This window comes from Podarcis vaucheri (assembly GCF_965113315.1).
Source record: "Podarcis vaucheri genome assembly, chromosome: 8".
Classification (NCBI taxonomy): domain Eukaryota; kingdom Metazoa; phylum Chordata; class Lepidosauria; order Squamata; family Lacertidae; genus Podarcis; species Podarcis vaucheri.
Window position 1 is genome coordinate 4,443,320 of NC_138766.1, and position 24,503 is coordinate 4,467,822.

The following is a 24,503-nucleotide window of genomic DNA, read 5'->3' on the forward strand; positions in this document are numbered from 1 at the left end:
TTCTTTACCTGTGCATGCACACCTTTAAAAAAAGATCCAGGAAGTGTGCAGGAACAAGTTAGCAGCTGGGAAGAGCAATTCAAATCCTGATCCACTGTGCTGGATGAGATTAGGATGGGATGGAGTTGTCCCTCCACCCAGCCATGCCCAGCTCTGCCGTTGGCAAGGAAGCCACACTAGCAAAGAATGTCCCAACATGCCCACTAAATCTGCTGGAAAATACCACCAGAATTATCCCTGCCTGAAATGGGGTATTTTGGAGGCTGTACTGTATCAGCACAGGATTTGCTGGATCCCAAGCTGGCCCTGCCATCATGTGACGGCCATGGGCCTGATCCAAGTCTCTTTGCTGCACCAGCCTGGGAGCAAAGAGGTCATTTCAGCACTGCCACCCTTCTTCCCTTGTTCACACAAGTGGAGGGGCTGAAGATGGGGTAGGGGTTGCACCATCAAGCCCTGCCACCGCTGGGCAGCGACTTGGTCTTCAGTCTTCATTATCATGTTTCACAATGGGAAAAATGAAGTCTTCTGCTTTAGGGAGGGGACAATAACCATTCTGTTTGCTTGTTTGTTTTTAATTCTTAATACCAAAGTATTGTGCAAGTGTGGTGTTTACCTGACCAAGGCTTGCACAAGAGGAATAAAAAGATCTTACATAAGACCTTTGAATTAATTCTTTATTTTATTTAAAGCCCAGTTTCAGTTTCCCAGGTAATTTCTTTCGCTTACTCACTCATTTATTTACATACCCCACCTTTTCCTCTAGGAACAGCTACAGAGGCCCACAGTCACCCAATGAGCTCCATTCTAAGTGGAGATTTGAGCCCTGGTCTCCGAGCATCTAGTCCACACTCCAATCACTACCCCACACGGGCTCTACTGGAGATCTTGAGGAAACAGCTCCTCTTGATTAGATTGCTTCAGCTCAAGTGTGCCTTAGCTATTGGTGGAAATGGGCACCTTCATTATCAACTGTTGTTGCTCTATAAGCAAAATGGCTCGGAATGGAAGCAATAGTGTGGCTTTGGAGGCCATTCACTGAAACGCTCTACAAGTGACAAACTGCCCACCAAGAAAAAATGTGCTAAGGAGCAGTGGGCAGATGTGGAACAGCTTACAGTATTCGCTACTTTTCAGGTTTTCCACAGTAATGTTTCCAGATGAAATGTTAAGCATTGCAGGCGTTTTGATGACAAGCTGTGGAAGCTGCAAAAAACTTGCCTGCAAGAAGGAGCAGCTCCGAACTTCTGTTTGGAAGCGCCCCGTGTTCCATAACATGGGTGCCAACTCCCTGGGGTCCCGGCACCCACCAAATTCCCCATGGAGGGGTCGGAGTCCCACAACCTTTGGTGCCAGGCCCTCCTGCTCCAGCATCTACACCGGACGGAGAAGGGCTTGGGAATTTGGGGCTGTCTGAAGGGCAAGCGGCGGAGGCGCAATTGGGAGGCTGGCAAAGCGCAAGAGACCCCCCCCCCCCGCTTGGCCCCCGCCCCGGGGACCCAGGTGAAGTCCGGAGCGGCCCTCGGAGCACAGCCCCTCCCCTCAAAAGAAATGCCTCGGAAGCCAGCACACTTCAGGATGCGACCCCGGGACCAGAGCGACCTCCCCCCCCCCCTTCCAAAGTGCTCTCGCGGGGGGGGGGCGACACTTGGCTCCCGGAGCAGCAGCCTCCTCCTCCCCCCCCCCCCGGCGCGGTCCCGCTCCTTACCTGGCGAGGCGGGCTTGGTCTGGCCGGGTCTGGCCGGGCCCCCGCCCGTCTCTCGGGGCGCCGCGGCGCTTGGCGGGACCCCTTCCTCGGGGCCGAGCGGCTCCCCGACCAGGCGCGCCAGGCCAGCCGACTCCGAGGAGAGGAAGAGGAAGTGGCTCCGGGACGAGGCCGGGAGCAACAGGCGGGAGCGAGCGAGGGAGCGAGCGAGCGAGGGAGGGGGCGGGCGGGCGGGCGAGAGGGACAGAGAGGGAGAGAGAGAGAGAGGCGGCCAGGCTGGCGCTTCGGGAATCGGGGGCGGCGCGGGTGCTGCGAGTGCCCGGCTGCGGCGAGGGGGGGGGGGCTCCGCGCAGCGTCAGAAAAGTGTGCCTCTGAGGACGTCCAGAGCGCCTTCCCCTCCCTCGTATCTGGGGCAGAATTGCGCGAGGGCGGGAGACCACTGCTTTCCTTGGGTTGGGGGGTCAGGTTTAGCCGCGCGACCTCGCCAGGCGTGCCTCTGAGCATGCCCAGAGGGCTTTTCCTTCGCCAGATCCAGTTCTACGCGGACAGCAGGGCTCGCTGCGCGCCCTGCGCGAAAGTGCTTTGTGTTGCTCCGCGGCGCAGGGCTGAGGAATCAGTTTAGAAGCCCGCCGCTCCTTCCCTTTGGCTCCCTTTAAAGAGCCTGTCTGCCTTCTTTCTTTCTTTCTTTCTTTCTTTCTTTCTTTCTTTCTTTCTTTCTTTCTTTCTTTCTTTCTTTCTTTCTTTCTTTCTTTCTTTCTTTCTTCTCTCTCTCTCTCTCTCTCTCTTTCTTTCTTTCTTTCTTTCTTTCTTTCTTTCTTTCTTTCTCTCTCTCTCTCTCTCTCTCTTTCTTTCTTTCTTTCTTTCTTTCTTTCTTTCTTTCTTTCTTTCTTTGCAATGGACTCCCCGCTCCCTTCCCAGGGCGGCGGAAAATGTGCAGCGTGCGAGGGGGAGACGCGAGAGGCTTCGTGCTCGGCCAGCCCCGGAGCTGGAGCAGAGAAGGCGGCTCCTCCGCCAGCTGCCATCCAAACATTCCGCGGCGGAAGTCTTGCCGGGCTGCGTGTCTGCCGTCCAAGTTCTGGAAAACACTGCAGAAAGAAGAAAAGGCCTGAAGGATTGGGATGTTCACTGCGCTGTCTCTTAGCTCTACTTGGCACCTCTGCATATGCCCAGCTTTAAGTTAAATCAGGCTCAGAATATGGATTTGTTTTATGTATGTACTTGTGCTCCCCTTTAATATTTACATTTATTAAAAGCAGCTAACCATAATTATTCACAACACAATAATTGTGAAGCTTTTATCAACTTGTGACACACATTTTTTAAAGCCCATACAGTAAGTCCCACTAAATCCAGTGGAGACCTTTCTCAGTAAGTACAGTAAGTCCACAACTTGTGTGCAGTTGTATTTCAGTGCATGGAAAAAAAGAAGAAGAAGAGGCAGAAAGGAGGCAGGGTTCAGGGAAAAATGACTTTGGTAATCCCACCTGCCACTAAACCCAATGGGTTTTGACTATATGTGATTTTGGCTTTAGGTGCAGTCCCTGGAACATAAGCCCCAAGTACGTTGTGGGCCTACTATATGCCTAAGATGTGGCTAGAAAACTCAACAAGCACCAGGTATGGTACCAGGCAGAGGGCCTTCTTGGTGCTGGTGCCTGCCCTGTGCAACACCCTCCCATCAGATGTCAAGGAAATAACTGTCTGACTTTTAGAAGACATCTGAAGGCAGCCCTGTTTAGTGAAGTTGTTAATGTTTGATGTTTTATTGTATTTTTTATATTTTGTTGGAAGTCGCCCAGAGTGGCTGGGTATATTTTTTTTTAATTATTATTATTAATAGTAGTATTAGTATTATTATACCAACCACATTCAAGTTAGAATGTTGACAGCCCCTGAGCTGTCTGAAGATGGCTATTATATCTCCTCTCAGTCTACACTTATCCAGGCTAAACATATTCAACTCTCTCAACCATTCCTCATCAGGCTTGGTTTCCTGACTCTTGATCATCTTGGTTGCCCTCCTCTGCACATATTGCAGCTGGTCAATATCCTTAAATTGTGGCTCCCAGAACCAGGCACAGTATTCTAGGTGTAGTCTGACCAAGGCAGAATAGAGTGGGACTATTACTTTTAGATCTCTATACTGCTTTTGATGCAGCCGAGAAGAGCATTAGCTTATTTTGGTGCTGCATCACATTGTTAACTCATATGAAGTTTGTGGTCTACTAAGATCCCTAGATCCTTTACACATGTACTACTGACAAGTCAGGTGTTCCCCATCTTATATTTTGGCAGCTGGTTCTTCCTGCATAAATATAGAACCTGACATTTGTCTCTATTGAAATTCAGTTGGTTAGCCTAGACCCAGTTATCCAATTTGTTAAGGTCATTTTGTATTCTGATTCCATCTTCTGCAGCATTAGCCATCCCTCCCAGTTTGGTGTCATCTGCAGATTGGATGAGCAACCCTTCAATAACTTCATCCAAGTGTCTAGATTCAGGTAGGTAGCCGTGTTGGTCTGACGCAGTCGAAATAAATAAAAAAAAATAAAAATTGTTCAGTAGCACCTTAGAGACCAACTGTTTGTTCTGGGTATAAGCTTTTCTTCAGGTATCTGAAGAAGTGTGCATGCACACAACAGCTTATACCCAGAACAAACTTAGCTGGTCTCTAAGGTGCAACTGGACATTTTTTAAATTTTTAAATTTATTTCATCCAAGTAGTTTATAAAGATGTTGAACAGGCACAGAACCCTGTGGCACAGAACTGACAGGGCAAGAAAGTACAAGAACAAGAGAATTTGTTGTTGTTTAGTCGTTCAGTCGTGTCCGACTCTTCGTGGCCCCATGGACCAGAGCACGCCAGGCCCTCCTGTCTTCCACTGCCTCCTGCAGTTTGGTCAAACTCATGCTGGTAGCTTCGAGAACACTGTCCCACCATCTCGTCCTCTGTCATCCCCTTCTCCTTGTGCCCTCCATCTTTCCCAACATCAGGGTCTTTTCCAGGGAGTCTTCTCTTCTCATGAGGTGGCCATAGTATTGGAGCCTCAGCTTCAGGATCTGTCCTTCCAGTGAGCACTCAGGGCTGATTTCCTTCAGAATGGAGAGGTTGGATCTTCTTGCAGTCCATGGGACTCTCAAGAGTCTCCTCCAGCACCAGAATTCAAAAGCATCCATTCTTTGGCAATCAGCCTTCTTTATGGTCAGAGAATAGCTTTTTAAAAAGGTGAGATCATTCTGAAGCCAGATTCTCTGTCTAATAAAATCCTCCTGCGAAATGTCTGTTAGTGGTGTCAGTAGTTTTCTTTGAGGTTGTGTATTCCTAAGCACATTTATTATTAGCAGGTTTCAATTAATGCTCTAAGATGCTGCTTTACCTTCCTGAAGATATCACAAGAAATCACCTTTTAGGAAAGCAGTATGTTGCTGATGGGCTGACTTCATTTGCTTTGTTAAGGACTGTTGCATGGATATCGATACATACATATGCATACTTTGCTCTCTTTTATAGATTTGGCTTGTATATCAGAAGGATGTTCTTCCTTTTTCCTCTGAATGCTAACTTTGTCTCTCTTTTAGCAGCTGGGAGGGAAGAGGGACTGAAGGCTTAACCTTGTGAAAGGAATGACTGCCAGTTGCTTTAGCAGTAGCCAAAAGGAAATGTATTCATAGTTTCCCCAGTGGTTTGTTAGGAACATTTCCTTCATGCCATATTTATAGGATACATTTGGGGCCTGGCTCCTGCCAATACAAATTTCTTTTCAGCCACATAGCTTATTGGGTAACCTTGGGCTAGTAATTCTCTCCCAGCCTAACCTCCTTAATAGTTGTTTTTTAATCCTGTGTATTTGTTTATTTATTACAGAAGTTTATTCTGTCCCATCTTTCTATAATGGGCACTCAAGGTGGCTTAAAACAGACTGAAAGCAATAAATATAACAATAAATGGCAGCAGTTGAAAATATTTATATGGGAGGCCAAATCAGTTAAATGAATTGCCCCTGAAAGAGCTGACTTCCAAGAACAATGAAGAAGGTGCCCTCTTTCCTGACTCTGGGATGGAATGGCGTGTGGGAAGGGGAAGCTCTGTGTTCTTCCCTAATTTACTTGGCGGGAGGGTAGAATAAAAACCTAATAAAGAAACCTCTCCAATAAGAAGTGATAATTACAAGTTGCCTTATAGGTTTGCGGTACATACTTATTTTTAAAAATGATACCACATTTTCTTAAATATAATCCATTGTAACAAAACAAAACTAAGGAGAAGAATGGAGGGTACATAAAAGCTGTGCAGATACTGTACAAGTATATCTTCCCCTTCGTTCTAAATAACTAGTTCCTTGGACCACAGAGGTGTTATGTCTTGTGCAGACTCCATCTTGAAAGTGTCCAAATATTTCCCTAGGATGAGGTAAAGGATTTGGAGCATGAAAGATGCTAGTGAGTTCTCTCTGGAGTATCTTCTGCTTGTGCAAAGTATTAACGCTCAAAAGTGCTCCCGGCCAGTAACACAGCCCCTCCAAGTGTCCCTATTTTCCAGGGGCAGTCCTGGTTTCTGATTTGATCCCAGAATGCCCTGCTTTTAATTAGGACAACCCTATTTTCATTGGATAAATGTTGGAGGGTGTGGTACCCGACAAGCTCTTGGGAAGAGATTTGGGAGTGAATTAGGCAGTATCAGAATGGGACGCAGGTCAGATAAAGTGCGAGACTGGCTTCACTATTACCAAATAAGAGAGGCCTATAATTTAGATAAAAAAATTGGCTTCCAGATGGAAAAATCAAAGTTGGAAACAGAACTGTTAGATCCTAAAACAAAGATGCTTTCAAGAATGTATAACTTGCTGTTAAAATTGAACACTCAGGACGAGACGGTTAAATCTGCTATGATTAAATGGGCACAAGATGTTGGTCATAACATTATGTTTGCTGACTGGGAACAGTTGTGGACCACAGGTATAAAATTTACGGCATGTAATGCCCTAAGAGAGAATATTATGAAAATGATTTATAGGTGGTACATGCAGTCAAGCTTGCAAAAATCTATCATTTGCCCGATAATAAATGTTGGAAATGTAAAGAAACTGAAGGTACATTCTTTCACCTTTGGTGGACGTGCCCAAGGATTAAGGCTTTCTGGGAAATGATTTATAATGAAATGAAAAAGGTATTTAAATATACCTTCCCGAAGAAACCAGAGGCCTTTCTTCTGGGCATTCTTGGCTAATTGGTTCTAAAGAAGGATAGAACTTTCTTTATGTATGCTACAACAGCAGCAAGAATACTTATTGCAAAGTACTGGAAAACACAAGATTTACCCACTCTGGAATTGGCAGAAATGACTGGCAGAATCTGAGACCAGGGAGAAGAAATGGTGGAAGAAGACTGGGAGAAATTTAAAGACTATCTACAGAAATAGTGTATCTGAAGAAGTGTGCATGCACACGAAAGCTCATACCAAGAACTAACTTAGTTGGTCTTTAAGGTGCTACTGGAAGGAATTTTTTTATTTTGACTACAGAAATACTGTAAAATTAATGAATGTTAAAATGATGTTGGACTGAAAATAAGTGGTTTTGGTATTAAGGCTAATAAGAATATGTAAATATAGATAGTTATTTGGATGAAAATATATAGTTATAATAGGTTAAGATTATAGAGTAAAGATAAATGAAAGAGGGTAAGGATTTGCTGAAAGGACTTTGTAAACGGGAATACAAAAGGGGAGGTGTGAGGAGGTCAAGGAAATAAGCAAATGAACTTAAAGATATTGAAAAATGGACTATTTCTTTTAAAGATATTTTTCTTTCTTTTTTCTCTTTTTTATTTTCTCAACTACCTTTTTTTAGGTTTCTTTTTTGGTAACTTTCTTATTAGCTCTTTTTCTTTTTTCTTTTTTGTATGTGTAATAGTTGGTTTAATTATTTTTAACCTTTAAGAAAAACTTATGTCTTGTATGTTTTGTGTAAAATCTTAATAAATATTTAAAAAAAACAACAGAATGGGACGCAGGTCAGACTGATTTTAAGGTAGAACAGTAGTTTATTTTGTGCCACCCAGAATGCCAGAAACTCGATTATTAGAGAGTGTTACCCTTCTTGTATTCTGCAGGAATTTCAGAAGGTTGTTAAGTCTGCAAATATCTAAATTAGGAATAGGCAACTTAACAGTGTAATCCTATGCATGTTTACTCAGATATAAGTCCCACTTAGCTAGACGGGACTCACCCAGAGTTAAGTGTTTTTAGGAGTCCAGTTTAACCCACCCCCCAGTGTTGATGTCTGGTATGGGGTTAGGATGGTATGTAGTTTCCTATCTGCTGGCCTCTTGTCAACAGAAAGGAGCAATGCCAGTTGGGTGGGCTCAGCTGCGGCAGAGGTCCTGGGCTTGCCCAGGTGTGCTGAAAGCGACCCTTGCCACTTCTAGCAGTAGGAAGCAAGTAGGAACCAGAGGCAGAGCAGCTTTGGATCCCTGGAACCCCACGGGCCCTCGGCTACACCAGCATGGAGCTGGCCTGGTGAAAAAAACAAGAGAGCTGCCACCCCCTTTGGCCCTGGACCGGTACAAGTCGCCAGGGTGGATTTGCGCCACCGTTTTGTTGCCCCCTGGCTCCAGATGGGATCACTCAGTTTCTCTTGCACAAGCTGAGACGCAGGCAAAGCACCTTCTCCCCAGTGTCAACAGCAGCAGACATTTTAACATAATTCTATCATGAGATATTGATTCCCCTGCAGGAAATAGGAAAAGCAAATTGTGGAATTGGAATTTTCCAAAGCGGTAAAACGTGGTTTATTCAAAGTGGTGGTTGTTGGGCAGGGACAAGATAAAATAACTAGTGGCTGTGGATCCAAATAAACAAACAAATACATAGAATCATAGAATCATAGAGTTGGAAGAGACCACAAGGGCCATCGAGTCCAACCCCCTGCCAAGCAGGAAACACCATCAGAGCACTCCTGACATATGGTTGTCAAGCCTCTGCTTAAAGACCTCCAAAGTAGGAGACTCCACCACACTCCTTGGCAGCAAATTCCACTGTCGAACAGCTCTTACTGTCAGGAAGTTCTTCCTAATGTTTAGGTGGAATCTTCTTTCTTGTAGTTTGGATCCATTGCTCCGTGTCCGCTTCTCTGGAGCAGCAGAAAACAACCTTTCTCCCTCCTCTATGTGACATCCTTTTATATATTTGAACATGGCTATCATATCACCCCTTAACCTCCTCTTCTCCAGGCTAAACATGCCCAGCTCCCTTAGCCGTTCCTCACAAGGCATCGTTTCCAGGCCTTTGACCATTTTGGTTGCCCTCCTCTGGACACGTTCCAGTTTGTCAGTGTCCTTCTTGAACTGTGGTGCCCAGAACTGGACACAGTACTCCAGGTGAGGTCTGACCAGAGCAGAATACAGTGGCACTATTACTTCCCTTGATCTAGATGCTATACTCCTATTGATGCAGCCCAGAATTGCATTGGCTTTTTTAGCTGCCGCGTCACACTGTTGGCTCATGTCAAGTTTGTGGTCAACCAAGACTCCTAGATCCTTTTCACATGTACTGCTCTCAAGCCAGGTGTCACCCATCTTGTATTTGTGCCTCTCATTTTTTTTGCCCAAGTGCAATACTTTACATTTCTCCCTGTTAAAATTCATCTTGTTTGTTTTTGCCCAGTTCTCTAATCTGTCAAGGTCATTTTGAAGTGTGATCCTGTCCTCTGGGGTGTTAGCCACCCCTCCCAGTTTGGTGTCATCTGCAAATGTAACATAAACTCATAAACATAACTCAGTTAAAGCACCGAGTGCTTAGTTGAGCTTATGTAGGTGTAAGTCAACGGGCACAGAGTCAATGCTTTGGGGGACTCCAGCCCTTGCTCAATTCAAAATTTGGGTCCTGTTATTTTCTCAGAAGGAAACTAACCAAAAATTATTCTCCTGCTTTATAATTTTCTAAAATATTACATACAATATTACTTATTAAGCATCTCATTATGGAATATGAAGTTGATGGTCAAATGTGAACCATTTTGTTTGCCTGCACTGTTAAATTGGAAAGCAGAGAAAAATATTTATATTCACAAATGCTGTATTATTGTATTCAGATACATCACAAAACGCAAATGACAGAACACTGAAAGCAATTCATATTTCTTTTGTATGTTCAGATACAGTAATGCTGTCATTATTTAAAGTTATAAGACTTTTTAAAACACAGGTACAAACTTTTGACTTCATGTTGTCAGCAAACAGAAAAATGCATGCTCTCATTTCTTAGGTTTTTTTCTTTTTAATTTCACAAGCAAGTGGATGTACAGCAACGCAGACTAGAAACGCTCCACAACAAACTTTAAAAAGAAACATACAAAAGAAGCCCCAGAACTCATAAATACTAGTCTAAGTATGACAAAATTATTTCAACTTATTTTTTAAAAATGTTAAATATTTATGTGTGCCTCTAACAGCAGAACATTTCAAAACTTTTTTTTAAGGAAAGGGTATAATGAATAAAATGTTTATTATTACAAACCTCTGATTTACTTCAGCTAGGAAATCCCAGCTGTTAATAAGTTAACAGTTAACTAACTATCTTACATTCTAAGTGCACTGTCATGTTTACACTTTATTTCATCTACAATATTCCTGATAGCATGAAACCAACACTGAGTCACCCATTGATCTGTAAAAAGCTAACATAATAAGAGTTGCTTGATTTCAGAGATGCTCCATCGGTCGTATTTATTGCTGTGCTTCTGGAAGCCTCAAAGCAAGGTCCAAACCATATCAGGGCACAAGTATTCACCATTTAAATAGCTTTTAAATGTAGCATTTTCATTTAACTATTTTTACAATGTAACAAAGAGGTTAAGAAGTGCATTCATAAAACTAGGCCTGTACAACTTGTAATCCATGAAGGCGAACATGTCCCACCAGGGGCTTTATAAAATGTGTTTGTTTTGGCTAGCTGCCTGGGACGGCAAAAACATGTGTTGGGCTTGATGCGCAGGCCTGGTGGGTTTGTCTGGCCACAAAAGCAAGAGTATATATTTCCAAAGTGCTTATCCTCTCCACCCTGTTAGGATTGAATTTTGGGAGGAATTCCACCCTATATTTAGAAACCTGGTGCAACTCACAGAGCATCTGTGAGAAGACTCTCCTTGAGGGGAAGGGGCTCCAGGGACCTCAGTGCGCCCTTGAGGCCTTTGGAACACTCACCTCAAAGTGCCAAGCTCACAGCGGAAGAATTTCCCATGAGGGGAGCTTGGGCAGTCATTCACATTGCAAGAGGAGTGTTATGTCTGAGACTTCTTCTCCATACATGTGCCTTTAAATGCCTCTGCCTCAATGGAGTTCCAGCACAAGATAGGTCAGGGAAGAGGAGCGTGGCCCTCCAAGTATTATTGGATGCCAACTACCGTAAGTCCCAACCAGCATTGCCAATGGTCAGGGACAATGGAAGTTGCTGTCCAACAACAGCTTGAGGTCTTCAGGTTCCCCATCCCTGGAAAATATGAAATAACTTTCAGGCATCCAGTATTTTTCAGTACTGGTGGAAGTAATCCAGCAAAACATGCTTTCTATTTTGAGAACATAAGAACTGATCTGCTGTATAAGATCAAGGTCCATCTAGTCTAAAATTCTTTTCTGAGCATTAGCCAGCCAGATGCTCTGTACATGCATTCAGCTCATGGGTCATGTTGATGGACTTATCCTCCACAAATCTGTCTAACCCACTTTTAAAACCATGTATGCTAATGGCCACCATGCATAGTGTGACAGGGAATTCAATTTTGTGGAATGGAAATGGAAAGTGAAACCATACATAATACAATCCTAAGCATGTCAGATGTAAGACCCACTGAGCTCAGTGGGACTTATCCCCTAGTAAGCGTGCTCAAGATTCACTTGAATAGCTTTGGGAAGCACTAAAAGCAACAATTATTAGCAACATAATTCTAACTTTGTTGTGAACCACCCTGAGGTCTTTGAATGAAGGGTGGTATACTACTACAACAACTAATAATAATAATAATAATACTTTGCTCATGAAACTCAACCTTGTTGGGCCATGCTCATGTGCCAGTATCTCTTTATATTGCTCTGTGACTAGATTTTCAGAATAGATGCAACTGCCGTTTAAAAACTATTTATGTTATCTTCCTAGGACAATTATTGTGCCAGTGCAAGCTAGGGCCAAAGAAGCCCTTCACTTTACTGATATATGTGCACACTCACAAAGTGAAACAAAAAATTGGCCACAATCCATGGTGAGGTTCTCCTGTCCAAGTCCCACGCAAAAGAATGAGATCTGTGCAAGAACGCACAGTATTGTTCCAGTACAGCTCCCATTAATTTTCATTAAGCTTCTGCGGGAGAACTTACCAATGGAGTTTACATCTTATTTTTAATAATTTGCTCACCCCACCTCCCACAATTGAATTAAAAACATAATTTACAACTGATGTGGATTACAAAATACTATAAAGAGCCAATATTACTTCAGAGAAAATCACTACAAAACTACAATTTATAGAACAGACAAATCGCTGACATCCATCCCTTCATTAAATATGTTTAAACCATTCTCACCTGCTTTCCACTTGTGTTGTGCAAAACATACATTTTTCTGTCCCTTTGATACATCAAAACCCACGTTGAAAAGCCCATTTGTATTCCGAAGCACAGAGGCACAAAACAGAAAGCTCCCCATCATGCTTGCTTACAGAACGATCCTGGCTCTGCCCCTTCCATTGTAGTGTATGGAAAGTCATTACAAGGGTCAGGAATCTGCATACCAGGGACACAAACGGGGTGGGGGGTAAATTCGTAATTTTCTCAATAGTTCAGCACTGCAGCACACAAGTATAGATGGTTATGGGATGGCACCAATGGGCAATGCAGGGGGAGGAGCATGGGAAACTTACACCCTTTTCTCTGTTGCTGTCCAGGCTGTTGTGTAGAAGAGTTAGAGGGTGGCAAAGAACTGTCCTCCATGCCCTACTATTCTCTCCACTCCTAAATCGCATAACAGCTGCAGAAGGGGACGGCAGACCTTGTGCATTTGTACATTGTAAAGAGCCTTCAACTTTTTTTTTTTTAATAGCATACTAGCACAAATTCACAAGTGATGATGAAGAACTGCGGAATGGGTTGAAGGATACTTAAAGTGGATGGATGTCGTCTTCTGACTTCTGATATGTACAACCCTCACATCCCCTACCCAAAATCCTAGAGTCTTCCTACACAGTTAAAATTATCCTAAGGAATGTTTCTTCCTACAAATGCTTTACTTTTATTAGAATTAATTTCAGCAAGCATAAGAAAATAATTGGTCTGAAAACACTACTGTTTCTTTTATTTTTCCACTTTTATTGAAACACTAGAGATCATAAGAAATAGTTATGAAGTTGGAATGGGATAACCCTTTGGTGTCTTGTATAAACACACATGCACACACAAATGTACCACAAAACCTGAGCCATTACTACTTATATTTTTTTAAAGTGTATATTCAGTACGCACCTTAGAGAAGTGTGCCAGCTCTAACTGTGCATATACGTTCATTGTTTAGTACATAAGAATGACTGCAGCAACAATATAATAGATGACCAGCTCAGAGGTTGATACAATTAATGCTAAAGGCCACAATCCAGCAGAAATCCTATGCAATGACCACTGAAATAAGCTCTTGCTTATTCCTTTCAGCGGTGCTCGTGCCAGATAACTTCTAGACAGATTGTGCTCAAAATATTTAAATTGTTCCAATTTTAGGCTTTGGTACAGGAAAGCACAAAAGCAGATGGCTCATTTGGAGTACTATGCTTAAAGAACTAAAATATGATCAGATTTAAATAACAGATTTACATAAGCTCCCAGTATAAGAATTGCTTCCTTGGTACACAACCTACATTCTCAATGGAAAATAAATAAAATAAATATGTGGATAATTTCCCAGGCCACTGCATGCAAATCAAAAACTTTCCCTATATGCAAAGAAGGAAACCAGTTCAGCAAACCAGTTCAGCAATAGCACTAATGATAAATGCTACAAAAGTTACAAAGATATACCCAGTTACACCTAATGCATTATACACACGACTGAAGTGCTATGTTATTGTTCAGATTTTCATATATTCATAAATATGCAAAACTAGCAATCATAGTTTATGCTTAGAAATATGAGCCTTTTAAACTGCTGACAGTAATCAGCTCAGCAGCAACCAACAACTAATTTCTATTCAAATGGCAGCCAGCTACCACAGACGGGGGGATCTTAATATAATATAAAGTATGTAAGATACAAACCTGAATATAAATCTATGCGCCTTAATTTTTTAAAAAATAAGGACAGAAATGTTTCCACCTATCCATGCAGGATGTTCAGTCTTCAAGAACATTTAAATGCTCATGAAAATTGCATTCATCCTATTGGAACAGCAATAGTCAGTGCACAGGCTACCATCACATCATTAAAAAAGGCAGGAGACCCTCTTTTCACATAGCAAACAGGTGGGCTAAGAATTATACAAAAGAGTAATTTTATCTGTGCTCAGTGCCAACTCCACTTTGAAACTGCTACTTTCTCCACTGAATAACTTGAGATTGTGAATAATTAATTATTGACATCTCAGTGGATATGTAATCCATTAGTAGAACGGGAACAAATGGAATAATTCCGCTTGCCCTGCATTTTTCTGTGCAAACGAAAAGCTGTACACTGAACACAGTTTTAGTGTGTGTGGAAACACGTTTGTAGATATGTAGGAAGGCTCAAAAAGAAAAGGAGCAGATTGTGTCAGCAAATGCTTGTGTTTATTCAACAGCACAACACGCCGACCTACAAGCAAGGGGCCAAGACCACAGGAGCATCTGTGGAAGGACCCCACTGCTAATAGAGTTTGCATTATATATAAGTTGGGACCTACAAGCATTGGGGGATGGGGGACATAAGGCCCCCTCTCCTTTCCCACTTCACTGCATTCCTCCTGAAGGGGGGCTCAGGAGAAGCCCTCCTCTTCTCTGGCCTCTTCTTTGCATTCTCTACCTCAGCTGACCACCACCACGAAACCAACAGGTAAATTATGCCACATATAATGTTAAACCCATTAATTACCTAGCCGAAAGCAAGCTAGAGAGCAGTAGGGTCTTGGGCCTCATCTCCATACACGCACAGTAGACTGAAGTGGTAAATGGACAAGGCCACTTCATTGGGCTCCTCCAACATGGCTGCCTACCAAGGCCACGCCTAAGCTCTCCTAAGTTTGCTTCTTTCCTTTAAAGTTCCCCAAGAGTAGAAATTTAGCACAGCAGGAAGTCAAAACATAGAGCATTTCTCCCTGGCACGATAGGTTTCTCCCCTGCCACAGTGATTTGGATGTGAAAGAACACTCACATGCAGTCCCCACCTGCAATATAAAGTGGTCCTACCACTGCAGGATTCTTCTGCCGTATTCTGCTGCATGCTCAGACCAGGCCCCAATTAGGTCTATCTTTTTCTGGATTGCACTCCAGTGCAACAATCTATATTCTGAGGCCTGCGTGGAGATCCTGTAAATGTGGGCTTTCCCACTTCTATGATGGGGGGGGGGGAGGTATGTATGCATTCCTGTGCATGTGTGATGTTGCATGGAAATGAGCAGAGAACCCTGTGTAGACCAAGGATAAGAACCCTGTGGACCTCCAGATATGATGGGGCTGCATTGGCCAAGTTGGCAGAAGCTGATGGGAGAGAACGTCCAAAAACAACATCTGGGTGGTCTCAGATTCCCCATACCTGTTTGAGAGCTCTCTGTATTCAAGAGACTGACTGGTCCAAGAAGATAAAATTATTGCTTTTATATCAAATGGGTTACTATTATTTATCAAATGATAAACAGAAAAATCAGAAAATTCTTCTGTCTTAGCTGGTGGAGGGAGATGGCTACCGTAGCGAGAAGTTTGAATTCTGCTTATTTGCTTTAACTCTGACAAAGTTGCTTGAAGTGGAATCATGCCAACCATGTTTTGGCCCTTCTGGACCTACTGCCACCGCCTGGAAAAAAAGGATCAACCACACACACAAAGACTGGAGGGTTTATTCGGGGGCAAAACTAGGATTCATTTCACCTGGGTCAAAGACCCAGTTTGGCACCCCCCCTTTTTGTGTGTGCACGCACACACACACACACACACACACACACAGGATGGGCACCTCAATGGGGCCCTCTGGAGGCTTCGCCTTGGGCAAAAAACCTCGCTAGCCCCTCCCCACCCATAGCTACGTCTCTGGTTTATCTCTACTGATTCAAGGATGGGAAACCTGTGGCTCTCCAGATGTTGCTGGACTACAGCTCCTGCCGTCACTCCTGGTCCCTGGCCACGCTGGCTGGGGCTGATGTCCCACAACATCTGAAAAGGCCACAGATTCCCATTTGCACTCTAGTTCTTGAGACAGGCATAACCAAATGCCTTTGGTGAAACCTTTCATATTAAGAATTTAGGATTGTATATTGCATTGCTTCAAAGTACAGGGGGTATCTGGGGAATTGTGCCATAAAGTTGGTATGCCTAAGTGGAATCTATAATTTAGACTTTTAAATGTATGCTCAAAACACCATAGGTACCCTAAAAACATACTGAGGAGGCTCTAAGAAACAAATAAAGACTTCATTTTCAGCCTACAGCCTTGCAATGCCAATTACCGTATTTTTTGCACCATAACACTCACTTTTTTCCTCCTAAAAAGTAAGGGGAAATGTCTGTGCGTGTTATGGATGGAATGCCTACGGGTGGCATGCCTACGGATTTTCCTCCTCTAAAAACTATGTGCGTGTTATAGTCGGGTGCGTGTTATAGAGCGAAAAATACGGTAAATCTCTTTATAGCATGTGTATCTCTCACAGAGAAAGACCACCTTGCAACATACTGTAACATTCACTCATATTCATAAGCAATTTGTAAGATGGCATGGTGTCTCCTTCTGGTATCAGGCTGTTGGAAGAAAGGCAGGACAGAGAGAAGCATTCAGTTCCCTTTATCTGCATGCACTTTTTTCATTGGAAACATTATTGCTTTATGCATGAATGGGACAGGCAGATGAATAAACAGATGTGGCTTCTTACACCACACCAGATTCAGTAGTGATTGTTAGATTGTTCTCTGCATCTTGTGCAAGATTTGCTTGTCCATTAGTGTAAATGCCCTAACTTGAACTAGACTCCACATTCCTGCCTACTTACTAATATCCAGTCCATGAAGTGGTTCTGGCTGTCAGTTTCCTGCTCCTTAGTTTCCGTGTTGCCTTTGTAGCACTTGGCAGAGAGGAGGATGGGGACAAAACTAGAATTAGTTGGCTGTGCCTGTGGCCTCTCTGTCTTCTGTCTAGTCTCAATGGGCACCAACCGCCCCTGGAGACTATTCTGAATCTCCTCTTCCTGTCTACTGTTCAGTCGGGGGACTATGATGTTTTTTGCCACTCTGTTTAAAAACGGAAATAGAACCTGATTTTGCACATGCCCACCTATTCAGCAATTTCCCCAGGAGACACCTTATTGCTTCCTTCAAGGGGAAGTGCAATTGTCCTTTAAAAAAAAACCACCAACAAAACAAAACTTGCACATCTTAACCCCATGCCAACATTCCTAAGTCTGTTCCTTGTTTGTTTTCCATTGCCCAACAAAATCAGGTGTTGGGGTGGAAAGACATATGTGCGCATAATCAGCATTCATTGAAAGGAGGAGGGCGGAAAAACCCCATAGTCTTAATAGGACGAATTCTGTTTTCACTGCTCCTTGCAGGAAAAGGCAGGCTATAGAGGAAGTTAATAAATGATCATGAAAGACAGCAGGATTTTTCTTCTATCATCCAAAGAAAATGACCATTTCATATGCCCCAAATAGAAGGCGCTAATATGCAGCAGTTAGCCTAGGACCGGCATGTAGCTTGTCATATTTGACACTGGGGGATTTCTCTGTGGGAAACCAGATATGAAGTCAATAGTTGTCAAGACTCTGGGGTCCTTAGTGGGCCTAGTGTCAGATTGTGGCATTCTAGAGCAGTTGCCAGGACCCAAACTCTCCCTGCCCTTTAAACAGTAGCTGTTGACGGGTAAAAGCATAGCACTGAGACCACGGAGACCCAGGTTCAAATTCCTACTCAGCCATGAAGTTCATTGATCTTCACCTTACTCCCACTCATTGGGTTGTTATGAGGATAACATGGGAACAGTCATGTTGACCTCACAGGGTTAAAAGTGGGATGTAAATGTACCTGGCCACATCAGGGACAATTTGCTGTAAATATAAATGGCATCTCTCAAAACCTAGCGCTCCCCATGGCTTAAAGCTGGGGTCTCATTTATGAGTTACCTGGGACCTAGGACCCAGTTACTTGAAGGAGCACCTCCTGCCATCTTGTCCTGCCTGGATTTTGAGATCAGCTGGGAAGACCTTCCTGGCAACACCACCTTTGAATGATGTCAGAGGAGCTGTGACACAATGGAGGGTCAGGTTAGTAATAGTCCTGCACCTTTGTGAGGCTGTATTGACTGATAGTATCTTGGGGAGTGATTAAGGACATACTGGAACTTTAGGTTTGGGCAGTTGAAGTGAATCCAAGGGCTCTGTTTGGACTTTTTTGCAGTTTGAAAACTGATGGGAAAATGCATTGAAAAGTGTGGGGTGAATAGACGACTAATGAAAATATGTAGAAACACCCCACAAGCAGCTCAGGATGGATGTTCAATAAATACTGCAAATCAGGATGAATACTCTGCAAACAGGTCATCTGGAGGGGCCCCAACTCTCATCTGTTAGTGGGTAGAGGCTGGAAGACCCCCTTTCAGGGATGCTGTAATTGGCATGGCAGGAGAGTTGGGACAGAGATTGGCCTTTAATGCACCTTCCAACTCTAAAACTCTATGATCAAAACACAGTTGGAACAGCAGTTAACTACAGGCCAATCTGCCAAGCTTGCAAGGGAAACAGAGGATTGGTGGTATAGGCAGAAGCCACAGTGTAAGACACAATGACATCTTAAAACACATACATACCACACACACGGACAAACAATATAATTTCTGGCTACAGCTGAAATTTCAGGCTGTCAGTTTTTAACATTTCCATGCATTTAAAAAGACCCACCTTGAAAGTAGAGAGCTAGAACACCAGGAAGGCAAACATCCCAACCCAGCCCTCCCTGCTGAGTTAATTTCCTACTTGCAGAGATGCTTTTTTTCACTGAGAGGGAGCAGGATAGCTCAGTTGGTTAGAGCATGCTGCTGATAATGCCAAGGATTCAGGTTTGATCCCTGTACGGGACACCTTAATATTCTTGCATTGCAGGGGGCTGGATTAGGTCCTCAGGGTCCCTTCCAGCTCTACAATTCTGTGGATCAATGAAAAAAGAATCCTGCACCCTGCAGTTGGAGATGGTCTAGTCCTGTAACATGGCATGGTATGTTTGTGCGACAGCCTAACTCTTGAGCTTCTTCCTCAGACTGAAAAACTTGCTTCTTGGCTGAAGACTGCCTGACCAAAGGGCAGCAAATCCTGCTCTGTAGGGAAAGAGTGCGTGAGGGCATCCCGAGGTCATGCTGCGTGGAGCACCCTCACGGCTGAGTGTGCTTTGCTCCTTCTCATCGCACTGCCAACCATGGATTTGACAGTCATGTGAAGGGCCTCTCTGTACAGGTCCTCCATGTGAAAAAGCAACCTTTGTGTAGGGGAGCTGTCCATGAGTGCATCTGGTGGGGTGTGTGGGCAAGGCAGTGCAATCCTCTTAAATTCCTGCTTCCTTCTCCTGACTGATGCTCTAGAGGGCAAGCCCTGTGCCTGTTTTGGACCACCCACCTGCTTCTGTCCAATCAGACTGATGGTCAGTTTCTCTCTCCAAGTCACGAAACCTGAACGGTTTGGAGCATACTTGTGTTGAGGCCTGGCAATTCATTCCTGCCTCCCCAGGATACTTCCTAATTTCTGCCTCCAACTGCAGCCAAAGTAATTCAATACAAATGACCAAAAACATTTTCTGTATTATGGTCATTTGTCTATTGAGAACAATGTAAAAGACAGTGCATTCATTAGCATGTGTTTTGGTAAGGAAAATCTGCTGAATCAAACGTTTCTTTTTCATCTCCAGAGTTATTATTTTCTGTAGCTACGTTGAACAATCAGAACGTTCTGGAGAACTATCTAAAAGCGGTTAGCCTGACTAAATCTACTGTAACAGTTTGGCTAATCTAGTACAGTGGTGCCTTGGGTTACAGACGCTTCAGGTTACAGACTCGGCTAACCCAGAAATAGTACCTTGGGTTAAGAACTTTGCTTCAGGATGAGAATAGAAAACGTGCGTCAGCAGCAGGAGGCCCCATTAGCTAAAGTGGTACCTCAGGTTAAGAACAGTTTCAGGTTAAGAACTGACCTCCAGAACGAATTAAGTTGTACACCTACAAATTGCACTGAATTGCACAGTACTTATTTTGATCATGTACAGGATCAGGCTGCAAGGGATATGAAACAATACTCTACTCAAAACAGAGGGGAGCCTTTTTTGTGAAGTGAAGACCATTAGCAAGGTCCTGAAGGGTCACATTTTCTCATGGGAATCTGCCAGGAGCTGCATGCTGGCTGCAGGTGGGACCCAGGTCAGTAGGTCACCCCTTTTCTTCCTGCCATGCCTCCCCCCTCCCCAATCTCTCTCATTTCTTCCCCGCCCAGTGGGGCCAGATTGCACTTTCCTGAGGTCTGAGCAGACTGCTTGCACAGGGGTTTGGACTTAGGCTGAAAGCTGTATCTCTTTGGCAACCTGCAACCTCCTCCTGCCCTAGAGCATGGCAGCAGCTGAGGTCATTGCCCAGGGTCAGGGAAATGTCTTGTTCCCAACTCTGATTCAGTCCAGAGGATGCCCAGGAAACAAAACATCAACTCTGTATTATTTCTGGATTGGGTTAGGATGTATGTCTTTGTTGATTCTGCGCTGGGGTGGGGGTCCCTGTAGTCCTCTCCTCGCTGCTTGACTACAACTCCCACTATCCTTGACAACTGGTTTTGCTGCTTAGGACAGATGGCAAGTGCAGTCCAAATGCATCTGAAGGGCCACAGGCTCCCCACTTCTGCCTTTGAGAATGCTTTGTGTGTCTGGCACAGTACTTCTGACCCACCTCCTTTCTCCAGCTCATGATATACACATGCCATAGCAGCTTGTGAGCCTGTCCTTGTGAAGCTTTCTCAATGCCTAGCTCATTCAACTGGTTTTGCAGATAATCTTTAATCATATTTTCCCCCTGAGAAGTCTGTATATCTCAAATTGGCAAGCATTTCCTGTTTCACACATCAAAGAAAAATGCAAAGCATGTTGACTGACCCAACCAATATGAATCCTTGGCTATACAGTTATAAGGGATACTTTTTGAATAAACCAACTTCCAACACTAGTGCATTTTCTGTTAGAAAAATCCATGCTTGCTTACATACATTTTTCAACACCCCCCCCCCATCCCACCACCCCAGACACTACAAGAACAACATTCTCTTTGGTATTAGCCAACTCACTGAGTTCTTGAAAGTACACTCAAGGCTAACAGAGCTGACCCTGCTGCTCAGTCTACACAAAAATTCCCCAGAACTCTTTGAAAGAACAGCCAAGATAAAAACAATGAAAACATTTTTTTTATTCCTGGGGATTTCTGTTGTGTTTGCTTTTATATATGCAGTGATTCCATGACTGTAGCTACTTAAAACGCACACAGATTATTATACAAAAAATGTTCACAACTTGGTACAAAAGCTTGTGTTATTAATTTTATCTTGGAAACAAAGGAAAGTTGCTCACCAAAGAAATGTCTCCAATTCATTTTGAACCTATTATGCTGGGTTTATTTTATTTTATTGATGGGGGGGGGGGAAGGCTACCAAATACATTCTACTCATTTCAGCAGGACTTATGGGTGAGCAACAGGCTCCAGATTATACCCTACACTATATAACAAGTGGTAACTCACTATAAATGTGCATGTGACCTCAGTTGGTAATCTGTACAATCCTACTAAGTAATGAGAATTTTGCCCCAAGTCAGCCCCTAATTATATGATTTGAAGCAGAAAGGACAGTAAAATTATCTTCACAACTAGGCATTACACCTGATCATTTTAATTGTTCCCTACACATCACAGTAAGCTATTACACATTGTTAAGATGCAATGAATATGGAAGTCTTCCTAAAACCAGCAACCAGTGTACCAGCAACAGGAGCCAATTCAGACAACTAAATTGATATGTCCAACATGTGGGTTGAATGGATTGCTCTAGAATGATCCATTTGTCTTGCATTAATACGTCAGCATGCATCTAGCCAGCATTTCAAAGTTACATAGACTTTACTTCTGTAAATGAGCCAAAAGTGAGTGATTCAAGGTGAATCAATCTCTCATTCAGATACACACACATCACCAAGCACTGAATTTTGACTGGATACACATGGTCCTCAGAAGCTGTGGCTAGGATTCAGTCTAGAAAGCTATTTAGGGTTGTGTGTGTTCCAGCCCTAAGTCCTAGCCACGCACCAGAGGGAACACAGCTATGCAACACCAGACCCTGTAATGAAGCCTCTGGACTGACCAAGACTGTATATAAAATATTAGGAGTCTGACCTTCACCAACTCCAGTTTCATCAACTGACCTCAGAGAGGCAGGGCTGGGGGGGCACACACTTCAGGTCTGAATTTAGGAACACTCAGTGGTCTTTCTCTGGAACTGACATGCAAACCAAATCCTCATTCCCCAACTTGAATCAAATTGGCTCACATTCCTGACCCGCTTTCATAATGTCCATCTGCTATGCTAGAAAAGCACATTCAATGCTACAGAACTCCTACAATATATGATTCCCTCCCACATGAAAGGTCTCTTTGATGCAGATAATACTATGCTGTATCACAAGATATATAAAGGCTATTTCATAGAAATAAATCCAACTGGCTCCATTGGAGCTGCCCTCCAAATAGTTGAAAGATATTCTGCTTAAAAAGGTCTTCCAAATACAAGCTATGGGCTTATCCACACTTACCTTTTGCCTTGCTCTTTCCAGTTGCATGGTCACACTTAAAAGCTTTGTATCCCAGCATGTTCCTTTTTTAGCTGCAGAGCTTTCCCCGTGAAAACCTGTTCTTTAGTGCTTGGAGCAAGTGTCAAGTCTAAGCAGATTGCTGTTTGCTCCAACTGCGCTTTAAAGAAAGGGCTTTTTGCAGGGAAAGCTCTGGAGCAAGGGGGGGGGGAGGTGCCCAGAAACAGAGCTTTAAAGTGTAGACCATGACTGGAAAGAGTGGAGGTGAAGTAAGTGTTAGCCCTATTGTACAATCAAGTAAGCAGTAAGCAACTAACTTTTAAAAATCCTGATGTATTTCTGGGAGCTAAAAATTTGATTAAAGGAAGTATGGTCACTATTACTGATTCCTATAAAGGAAGAATGGTCACTATTACTGATTTAATAAAAAACACCACTAAGAAGGAATGGCACAAATGTCAAAAGCAAACCTTTTCAAACTGTGTTCTGGGAATCCTGGAGTTCCTCTGATGCTTATCAGGAGGACAAGTTCCATCCCCGTTACTTAACTTTCCCTGCAATCAACAGCTGTAGCAAAGTCTTGGGTCTGTTCTAGACTGCACTGCCACTTGAAGGCGAGACTAGTTCCTTATACAAAGAGTGTGTGTAACTTAGAATATGTCCCAGAATCCTCTGCAGCACACAAGTGTCCCATGAGAGATGCTTGGGGCTTCTCCACAGACAAGCTGATGTGGAATCACCCTTCCCTTAAAGATAGAAATCAGAAAACCACTGGTCTAGAGAAATGGGATTACCTCATGACAGACATTAGAACATGGGTCAGCAAACTAAGGCCCGCGGGCCGGATCAGGCATAATTGCCTTCTGGATCTGGCCCACGGAAGGTCCGGGAATCGCCGCGTGGATCGCTAGAACGCACACGCGCACACGCGTTCTTTCCCTCTCCCTCACACGGCGGCGGCGGCACCTCCTCCTGGCTTCTCCCCGCCCTGCCTAGAAGAGGAAGGGGCTGGGCTTTGTTTGTGCCAGAGCTCAAGCGGCCGCCATTTTAAGCAGCCCCTCTCCAGAGCCCTTTCATGTGCCACTCATTGTCCCTCTGGTGCAGCCACCACCAGCCCCTGCCGCTCACGAGACACAGGTAAGCAGCCACTGGGGCTCGTGGTGCTCTTGCATCATTTCCCCCCCCAAAATATAGTCCGGCCCCCCACAAGGTCTGAGGGACAGTGGACCGGCCCCCTGCTGAAAAAGTTTGCTGACCCCTGCATTAGAACATTATTCACAAACTAGTAGAAAACTGTACAGTAAACCCACAATTTGCATGCATTTAGTTTGTGCATTCAGCTTTACGCACGTGGAATTTCTTTTAAGGGGGTGGAAAGTGGGCAGGTTTCCAGGAAAAATGACTGTGGCAATCCCACCCACAACTGAACCCAATAGGTTTTTGACTCTATGTGATTATGGCTTTAGATAGGATCCCTGGAACGTAACCCCCATGTAAGTTGTGGGCCTACTGTACAACTTGAACAAATGTTACTGAAGTTGTTTGACACAGAAATGCAAACATCAAAAAAGTATGTGTGTGTTTGTGAGAGTGGTGGGGATGGAGGGAAAATGAACCACCTCCTCCATTCTCCATTGAACTATGGGGTTCACTCTCCCAGGCTGGCCATTGATCAGCCATGTATGTGGCTACAAGAAACAAGGAAAACTCCAACAACTACTAGGTGCTCACTGTGGATATCGTAAGATAAAGCAAGGTGCTAGGATGAAGGGAG

At 43.8% G+C, this 24,503-nt stretch overlaps 1 protein-coding gene and 2 long non-coding RNA genes across 3 annotated transcripts in view; 1 reads left to right on the forward strand and 2 right to left on the reverse strand.

Annotated features, from left to right (window-relative positions):
* Positions 1-1,785, reverse strand: part of RIN2 (Ras and Rab interactor 2) — a 73,220-nt gene extending 71,435 nt beyond the window's left edge. Inside the window, exon 1 of the mRNA XM_082234288.1 lies at positions 1,709-1,785. The gene's annotated coding sequence lies outside the window, so the exon portion shown is untranslated. The remainder of the gene's footprint in view (positions 1-1,708) is intronic.
* A 175-nt stretch (positions 1,786-1,960) lies between these two features.
* Positions 1,961-2,971, forward strand: LOC309539845. The gene is made up of 2 exons (XR_014222994.1): positions 1,961-2,020; positions 2,624-2,971. It is a non-coding gene; the product is annotated as an uncharacterized lncRNA (long non-coding RNA).
* Positions 2,972-9,960: 6,989 nt separating this feature from the next.
* On the reverse strand, positions 9,961-17,513 carry LOC309538897. The gene is made up of 2 exons (XR_014222473.1): positions 16,909-17,513; positions 9,961-15,722 (listed from the first exon to the last, which is right to left on the reverse strand). It is a non-coding gene; the product is annotated as an uncharacterized lncRNA (long non-coding RNA).
* Between the last annotated feature and the right edge of the window lie 6,990 nt (positions 17,514-24,503).